Genomic DNA, 9,641 nt, shown 5'->3' with positions numbered 1-9,641 from the left:
AAAAAAGCATTAAAAAAGGGGGGGAGGGAGACATAAAGAAATTGAGTTAAAAACTGGTGTGGGGGGATAGGTTATCTTTGGCTGTGCTCACTAATGCACTATCCTCACTTCCATTTCACTACTGAATTTCATAATTTCATCTTTCTCCTCTCAGTATTATTATATTTTTTTAATCTTTCTTCTGTCACTCTTCCTAACCCCTTCATTTTTATTCCTTCATGGATTCATGAGATAGTGGGGTTTCATTCTCATGCTATGAGACTTCTCTTTTCTTTTTCTCTCTCCTTCTCTCTTGCTTACAAGCCTAAAAGAATCTTTTAAACCAACAAATAAAAAGAATATTTATTTTGGAAGAGCTGGGAAGGGGGGAGGACAGGGCAATTATTTGGGAGGGAAGGGGCAATATGGGGCATAGGGGGGGTGGGAGGAGGGAGCTTATCAAAAGCAAAGGCACATTTGCAAGTTGCCTTTTTCCACCTTCAGGAGTTTGCAAGCTGTTTTTCCTGTGTGAATGAGTGTGTGCATCTGCGAGTGTGTGTGGATGTGGATGTGTGTGTGCAAGCATGTTTTCTGGGGAAGGGAGCAGGGGAGGGGGGTTTTGTAATGTCTTTTGTAGAAAGAGAACACAGATGACATTTAACTGGCAATGTTCTTGGGGGGGATAGCAGGGTTTTGTTTGCTTATTGCAACTTTGCGAACTTGGAGTCCTAGCTTGTACTAGAGACACGAGGCTGGGGACAATAGATTGTGCAAATACACTTGCTGAGGAGAGAGAGGGTTTTGGGAATCAGCAACGGGATGATGCCACTGTCCACTGCTGGCATCTGATCTAAGCTGGTTTAGTCCTGAAATAGGGCTTGTTCCTAATCATTTCCACTCTGCATCTTTCTTACTGAGTTTTGGGAGAAAAGCAGTTACAAGATTCTGAAAACTCAGCCATTTCCACTCTCTACCTGCTCTTTGTGCCAGACAAGGGACTTCATACTCCAGCCCACCAAATGACCATAGCCTACAGCAAGATGCAGGAAGGGGAGGTTTTTTAACTCCGTTGTATTTCAGGATGAAAATATCCAGAAATGATAACTATTCCCTTTCCTAAGAGCTTCAGAAGCAAATGGTGATCTACCACCCTCTAATATGTTCTGCTTTATATGGCCTTGCTTTGTATCTGTTAAACCATGCAGAGAAGAGCACCTTGTGTCCCTTCCTGCAGAAGATGCAACTAAGGATGCATAGAGTTCTATGGAGCATGATCCCTCTGGAAGACAGTGGTCTTCAAAGACTGGGCACAGTGAAGGTTGCAATGGAAGTGCTGTGGAAGCCCTTAAGTCTGTAGTAGCTTCCATCTGCAGGCACATGTTATTAAGGTGCAAAAGGCTACTCCTTTTCCAAAGGAGCCAGTGACTTTCAGATAAATCACTGAATTACTGGCCACTTGGGCAATCACTGATGATTGATAATCTCCCTTACAATGTTAACAAAAGCCATGAAAATAATAAATTCACAAGTGCAAAACTTTAACCCTTGGGTCATTCTACCATTCATGGACTAATTATGAGAACCTTTTTCTTACCTGATGGAGGTTTTCACATGCCAGCCACACACACACTGCCTTGAATCCAAATACCCCTTTATTTTCCTGCTAGCATCCTCTTCCTTTTTCTTAAGTTCTGATTGTTCAGGAGAGCAAAGTGATTTTCTGAGACCAGGGAAACTCCTGTTTGTCAGAGAACAGATGCATCTAATGCACATCTTTTCATTTACTAATTTGTGTCTGTACAGTGCTATGAAAATGTGAATTACTATAGGCCTGACCTAGTAATAATGAAGTCATGGAAAGTTTTGCCTTGACTTAGAGGAAGCAGGATCAGGGCTCATCAGAGTGATAAGTATTGCTATTTTTATATTAGTAATGTGCTTTATGCATTTTCTGCTGGTAGACTCCTAAGCATAAAAGTAGAACATCCATCCTTCTCACTCATCCCCAATCTCTGTCTCCCTCTGCCATCTTCATGCATGCACACATTCAGTCCAGGCCCTTCTGGGCTCACCAAGGTTTTAGCACAATTGTTAAATCAGGCTTAACTTCCCTACAGAACAGTCTCTTGCTGGTTTCCACATTCAGGAGTGATGCTGTTGAAAACAGGTTTTCTTGATGCTGCAGTTTATTGCTGACATGGGTCTGTACAGCAGTTAAATTTGAAGAGTGAACAGAACTGGACAGTAGGACTAATAGCTGAATCAGGCAGTTTCTTCTGTCTGATGTGCAGGAAAGTTAAAGGTTGTCCAGAGGAGACTGTTACACTTTCTAGTGGGATTCAATTTGGAAAAGGCTTTTAAAAGTTGTAATGGAAATCATAAAGTTGTATTTTATGACATCAGCAGTATAATGTGGTAATACATGTGCCAGAGGGAGGCTGCCTATCAGCAGGTTTGGCCTTTCAGGGAAGTCTAACTGGCTGATTGGTCAGTAAATACAATATCAAAACACTTACCCTTTATATATGGGGTTGCAATGTAAAGGGTGGTCAGAATGACAGAAGAGAAGAAAAAAAAAAGAGGCAGTTGTATGAAGCCTACTAAAACTGGAAGGGGAACAAATAGCCACATGGTAAGAAATGAAGAAGCCAAGGGAGATGACTCAGGATCTCCAGCAATTTGCTAGCTGTAGTAGAAGCCTGACAAATCTGTGGTAGGAATTAGGCACCCGAGAGTGCCCTCAGCTGCTCCCAAGGGCCAGCAGTGGCAGCAGCACACTGATATGATTAAAAGCCCACCTCTGCTCTTTGCTGCTTGGGCAGTAAGTCTTGCATGGAAGGGGTTCCTGCAAGCCACTGACCAACCCCATCTGGCACAGCAGGTACAGCCCGGGGCCTCCAGCAGCTGGAGATAAGGCATGGGGGAGGGTCTGTTTTTACTTTTCAAGGCTTCAATCAGAGATTGAGCCCAGAATTTCATAGTGACAATCCAAAAGCTTTCCAGGGAAAAAGCACTGCTCAGATGATTTCTTCACCTGCTGGGATTTGGAGCCAGACTCTTTTGCTATTGCCTCGGTTCTCTGTTGGCTGGGTTCTCTTTCTTAGCAGAGTCATTCTAGTTTCTCTCTGAATGTTTCTGACCTGTCCTTGCCAGGCCAGTTTTATTTCATAGAGTCTGTCTTCGTATATCCAGACATCTGGACTTTTCAGTCCTACACAATAATCTTTGCCAAAGAGTGTGCGGTCAGGACTTCTCACAGTTCAGGAACTGCCTTATAATTTCTGGTGACACGGCAGGATGGAGAACAACCGAGTCCTGTAAGTCAGATGAGTAATAGAATATGTGGTCCTGGACAGGGGGGAGGGAAGAATGCTGGAGGCCTTTAGAAATGCCCTCCTCCAGGACCGAGGTGGTACCTCCATTTTCCCCCTCCATAGCAATCTGTGTCCACCCTAAGAAAGGCAACAAATCCAAGGGTTGTTTCGGGGTCCGGTGATTCTGAAAGGAGACAGTGGAGAAAAAACGAGTTTTACTTAAACTCCAGCTGAGAGGTTTCAGGCTGTCATAAACATAAGGAAAGACATGAGCCTTTAATTGGGTGGGTACAAAGATAATGTTGTTGGAAAACTGGAGATTTCCACTCTGTAGCTTGTGTGCATGATGCTGACCACCTTCTCTTCATGAAGGGAGAGCAGTGGAGAGGAAAAAGCGTGACTGCTGTTCCAAATGGAGCTGCATCTGGCTTTTGCTGCAGTGGTGCAGAAGGCAGTTCTGAATGAAGCTCGGTTTGTTTGCTGCTTGAGACAGGGTTTCCGTCTGTTGGGTCTTGTGTTTTTTGTCAGAAAATGTAAGCTGAGCATGAGGGAAGCTCCGGGCAGCCTGAGGGGGCTGGGCTGGAGGAGAATGTTTTGCAGCATTCCCATGCATAACAGCCTAACGCAGGCATGTGGGGGAGGAGGAGGAAAAGGAGAAATAGAAGTGAAATCTCTCTCAGGATATAAATGGCCAACACAACCCTATCGCTTCATATTCTGATACTGTATAGTGCTGTCACTCAGGGACCTTTAGGAACTAGGACCTTGGGACTGTAATCCTACCTGTCCCCCTCCTATCCCCCTTCACCTTCAGTATTGAGAACTGAAGAGAGAAAGAGCAGAAGAGGAAAATAAGAGCCCTGGTAGCAAACCCCTGCTATTCCACGGGTGAAAGTAAAGCTTTGGTTACTAAGATAAAAGGAAAATGTATACCTTTATATTCATGTCTTCAAGCATAAACCAGCCCGTAGTGTATATAGGATAAGTTCACAGTGCATGAAACAAACAGGACTATAGGTCTTAACTGGCATCCAGCTTTCTTGCATGCACATCTGACACCATGCCAGCAGCTTATGTCTTGCAAATAAGTAGGGAACCTGCCAAGGCTTGGCACTTCCTCTGTCCAATGGACAGCACATCCACTTCCCAGAAACAGAGCTGTGTGAGGACCTGATTGGGCTGGTCTGTTTGACCAGATCTGCTCCAGAGACTCTGGCGTGAGGAGATAAGGGGTGGGGGAGGGAGTTGGTTTTGTTTTCCTTTTTATGAGGAAGGTGAAAGGGTTTTAAATCTCTGAACTGTTATCAAGCTGAAGTGAAACCTCTGGAGCTATGCAGAACAAAGGACAGTTGTTAGTGAAATCCTGGTGGAGAAGATAGGATGAGGATGAGGTGGTTGGTGAGAATGAGCTAGAACTTCAAAGAAGATTAGGAAAGAGGTAGTGGAAATATACGTGCAATATCAATAGGTTTGAAAAGCCTAGAGCACTGGAAACTGGGGACCTGCAGTGAGCCAGATGGGCTGGGTGCAGCTGCAGGCAGCACTCAAGAAAACCCAGCCACGGCAGCAGTCCCTGGTGGACGGAGACCACAGACTCTGGGAGATGGTGAGGTTAGAAACTGGGAAATAGAGGGAGATTCGTGGTGCTCTGCCTTCAGGATGAGCTTAGTCCCTCTAGGCAGGGACAATCATTTGCATCAGGACAATGTTGCAAGAGCTGGGCTGGGATATGCAGAGGAACTACCACTGTCCCAGGCTGGGGCAATGGCTGGGCTCTGCCCTGATGTCAGAGATAAGAGAAAACCAGGCAAGAAATGCTGTGCAGGTTACCAAATGCTTTCTTGGAGATGAGACTGGGCTTACCAAGCAGGGTGGGATGTTTTTGCAGTAGGCATGGAAACTGGGTTGGGGGCATGGGTTGGGTGAGAGATGTGAAACCTATGTGTTGGACGCAGGACCTAATGCAGATGCTGGGAGGGAGGGAGGAAGGGTGGGAGAGAGGGAGGGAGAGGAGTGGAGACTGGGAACAAGAAGATGTATATAGTGTTGGGGCTTGGTTTTTATTCTTTTTCATTTGGTTTTATTTTGTTTGATTGGTTGATTTTGTTGAGGTTTTTTGTTGGTTTGGGTTGTCTGTTTTTTGTTTGTTTTTTGTTTTTTGAAAAATAAATGTTTGATTTCTAATGTCTTGATGTAAACCAAATAAAAATGGTTCTGTACATTCAGAAGTAAAGAACAGCTGAAAGGTGACAAGAGTAATAAAGAAGCACTATCCTCCAGGCTGATACAACCATACCATTTCCCAGACTTTCCCACAGGGATTGGAGGGTGAACCTGTGTGTCTGTGCCTGCACAGAAGTGCAGCCCACCAAGATGGTGACCTTAGGGCTGGCTCCCTGATCCACCTCCAAGTGCAGTAAAGAAGAGGTGGGCAGGAGAGGTGGAAGTTGTGTTGTGTAACTATTCAGTGTTTGATCCCATCATCCCTGAGATCAATGAGAGGAGGCTGTGTATTAGACCCTAATTTCTTGCACATTTGGCTTCTTCCTGGAGAGCCAAACTGTACTATGCCTTACTGTATCCCGGGATGTAGTAGTGAAGGGATGAAAATGATATCAGGTATTACTTGCATAAATGAAGTAATGCATGTGGAGTAAAGGCAGTACGAGCCTGAACAGTCTTGGAGAAGCTGCTGTTGCTGATGCTGGTTTCTGCCTTGTGATTTGGTCTAGGGTGACAAATGCTAGGAAATGACCAGCTGCTGAGAAGAATTATCAAGGAAGCCATCAGTGTTGACAGACTTCTCTTAAGAGCCTTTGCAATTCAATAGACCTTTGTCTGCAAGTTCCTGGCTGTTTGGGAAGAGTGGTGAAAGATGGATTTGGAAGAGAGAGTGCAAAGCTAAGAGACCTTGAGTTAAGCTTAGCTATCTGTTTTAGTGGCCACTGGACTTGCAGAGAAAAATTCTTCAGCAGAAGAAGCACAGAAGGTCGGAAGTGAAAATGAACAGGCTCAAGTTTATGGCATTGACTGATTTTGGACCAAGGGATGTTTGGACCAAAAAGGGACATTTGGTTTCCATGCAGCTTTCAGTTAGCAGAAATGAGCGATAGGGGAATGTCATAGATAATAAAGGTAGTGGGTCTGAGACCTATAGGTAACCCTCTGTAGTATAACCAATCTTTGTCTGGATTGGGAAGAATGCCAAGGGTGAAAAACAAGGTGAGGAACTGCTTGTCTGTTTGATCTTAGTATTTTGGAAAAATAAGGACAGCCCTTTCTCTGTGGGGAGAGTGTGGTTTCTGCAGCCAACAAATGTTGTATTGTTTGTATTTTTGCAGCAAGGATAAAAGAAAGATCTCTGTATGGAAGGTGGACCACAGGGAAGCCTCAGTTCTCTTAGGAATGGCCATTCTGCAACAGTAAGGCTTCTCTCTCCACTGTAACTGCCACTCCAGCTAGAGTGCATCAGCATGATGCAGGCCACACAGCCCTGACTCAGCCATTCCTCTGGCAAACAGCACAGGCAGGATTTGAGGGTACACAGGGACAGGTGTTTTCTGCAGAGACAAAGCAAGAAGTTGTGTGAGTATGAGTTCCTGCACTACACTGTGCTCTGCAGTAGAAAATCACGGTGAAAAAAAAGGCTCCATCCAAGAAGGTCTGCCATCATCATCTCACTCTAGAGGCACTGAATCTGCCATCCCATACCTCCTGTTCTCAGCTCCATGCTGAGGGCTGCCCTGCTCCCATCTCAGATAGCCAGAGCCTGCCAGTGACAGACACTTTGACTGCAGTGTGCTTCTGTGGGTATCTTGTCATGTGGCTCCCACCTCCAAGCTGCATAGAACACCCTTTGCAGGACAACCCCAAGTGTTGTTGAGCCAAGTGAGGAGGATGTGGGGACTGGCAGGCTAGGAGAAGCCAGGTCAGCAAGGGAGGAGTCAGACAGGCAATGACCTGTTTTTTAGCATGAGGAATGCACTCGCTCAGGTTGGCAGAGGCAATCCTCTCCTCATTATGTGTTCCACTAGGGAACGATGCACTTGCTTGGTCTTTCCTTTCTCATCACCACCCTCTTGCTGTGCCCAGGGCTGTGGGGCCTGTGCTGCTACAGCACCAGGCCTTGCCAAGGTAATGACCATTCCCAATGAGACCCAGTGAGGTCCAGTGCTGCAGAAGTGACTGCCACACAATATCATGACATGTCAGGTGGCACTTCAAGGAGGAGGCACACCTTTTGGGAGAACTTGTGCTGTTGTGGCTGGCAATGCTTAACTTCATTTCTTCAAGGATGGCAGACAACAAGCCCAAAGTTCTAGCCATTGTGACACCTGCCACAGGGACCCTGGGTACCTATTAAGGATGTTCTGAACAGGAATTTGTCTTTTGCTAGTGCAGCTTCCAGGCTGTTAGAGATCTCACCAACCTCATGCCCCACAAATATGGAGGTAGAAATGGGGGAGATATGACCCAGAGCGTTTCACAGGGAGATACTTGGCATAAATCTGAGATTCAGCTCAAAGGTAGGTACTGTTGAAGAAAGTGTTTGGCAAGGGGGAGATAAGGTTGCCCCAATCTTTTTCTTCCCATGTTTCAAGAGCATTGAAGCAAGAAAGGAAAGGGCAAAATAGAGGAACAGGGGAGGACTAAACCCATGCAGTGCCTCAATCCAGCAAAGCCCAATCCCGTGCTCATCTCTAAGCAGGGGAACAGTCCTGATGGCTACTCATCTGTTTAAAATCATACCTGGATCTGACAGCTTCACCAGGTTGGGGCCAGTGTGCTTGACAGACCAAAAGAGATGATCTCCCATGAGCAAACCCCTAGAAAGGGTTAGCAGACGTCACAGAGGAGTTTCTAACACTTGGAAAGATGAACAGCCAGATATTAGAGAAGAAAATAGGAAATCAGAGAATAAAGAGAATCAAGAGTTACCAGAAAAACACCACCTGTAGGCAAATACTCTAGACCCTGGTAGAATGACCATTGTCCGATCTACAGTATTTTTTCTCTCCATTGCCTGGCATGTCATAATATTGTGTCTTTGTGTGAAATCACATCCCCTTTCAGAGGTGAGACTGTTTTCTGAAGAACAAATGCCCACTCGTGATGTGCTCACCACAGGGATGTTAAGCCAAGAGGTATGAAAGCAAACAAGATTAGACCTGTAAGTCTGGGGCATCTTTCCCAGGAAAGGCTAGATCATTTATGCCAATCTGTCATCCTCTCAAACTGCACTCATCCATCTTCCCTTCAAAGATGAAGAAGTGGCAACATCTCTAACTGGGGACGTCTTATGTGGCCAGAATTTCAAACAAAATCCTAATTGAACAACAATGACAACAGAACAGGGAGATCAATGGCAATGTCAATATACATTATCAAAGGGACTGCTGTGAACCATCTTGACATACTCTGAGTGGCTGCGTTGCATCCTGTACAGCATTACAAAAACAAACAGAAGAAAAAAAAAAAAGAAAAAAAAAGAACAAACCACCCATTTTTACGTTCTTTAATTTGCATTTTCTGCATGAAATAAGACCTTGATCCTTGTCTTTTTTCACAAAAGCAGATTCTGCTTTAACTAATGTAAAAAAAAAAAAAAAAAAAAAAAAAAAAGGGAAAGAAAATAATGTTTCTATAGCAAAGTGATTTAGATGTAGAATTTTTTTTGTAAAAAAAAACGGGGGGAGGAAAAAAAAGGGAAAAAACAACAAAGAAATAAAATAAAATGACCTAAAGAGCCATCTTTGTCTACTCTAGAGGTGGGAAGGTGTGATTGGTGGGTGGCAGTCTCTGCTCACATCGCCGTCCTGTGCCAGATGGAGAGGAGCTAAAGCCCATTCTGTGCCATGGGATGGCTCCCAGGGCAAGCGTGCTCACCAATTACAGCTGGGTGCTTTCAAAAACTGTCTCCTTCCATCTTCTTGTAAGTAGAGTGGGCAGGAGGGCAGGGGGAAGGTTGGGCAAGGACAAGGGGAGTTTCCTTGCCTTCATTCTGGGGTTTAGTTTGGGGTATTTCTGTTCCTGCAGTGACAGTTTTTGAAAGGCGATGATGAACAAAAGTAAAAACAAACTTGAAAATAGTTTACAGTTTTGTACAAACCATTATAAATACTAACAACAACTGTTTTTTAAAATGATCCATACCAGTACCAAAATAATGTCATGTGTACATTACTTTATTCTTTCTTTCTTTCTTTCTTTCTTTCTTTCTTTCTTTCTTTCTTTCTTTCTTTCTTTCTTTCTTTCTTTCTTTCTTTCTTTCTCTCTTTCTTTCTCTCTTTCTTTCTCTCTTTCTTTCTCTCTTTCTCTCTTTCTTCCTTCCTTCCTTCCTTCCTTCCT

The 9,641-nt window shown here is 44.4% G+C and overlaps 1 long non-coding RNA gene across 2 annotated transcripts in view; it reads right to left on the bottom strand.

Annotated features, from left to right (window-relative positions):
• Positions 1-9,641, bottom strand: part of LOC122182933 — a 23,963-nt gene that overhangs the window by 11,360 nt on the left and 2,962 nt on the right. The gene's annotated exons all lie outside the window — the stretch shown is intronic.

Source organism: Lagopus leucura, unplaced genomic scaffold (assembly GCF_019238085.1).
Source record: "Lagopus leucura isolate 7727_CA_CO unplaced genomic scaffold, USGS_WTPT01 Super-Scaffold_100016, whole genome shotgun sequence".
Taxonomy (NCBI): Eukaryota; Metazoa; Chordata; class Aves; order Galliformes; family Phasianidae; genus Lagopus; species Lagopus leucura.
This window is presented reverse-complemented; position numbering and strand designations above follow the sequence as displayed.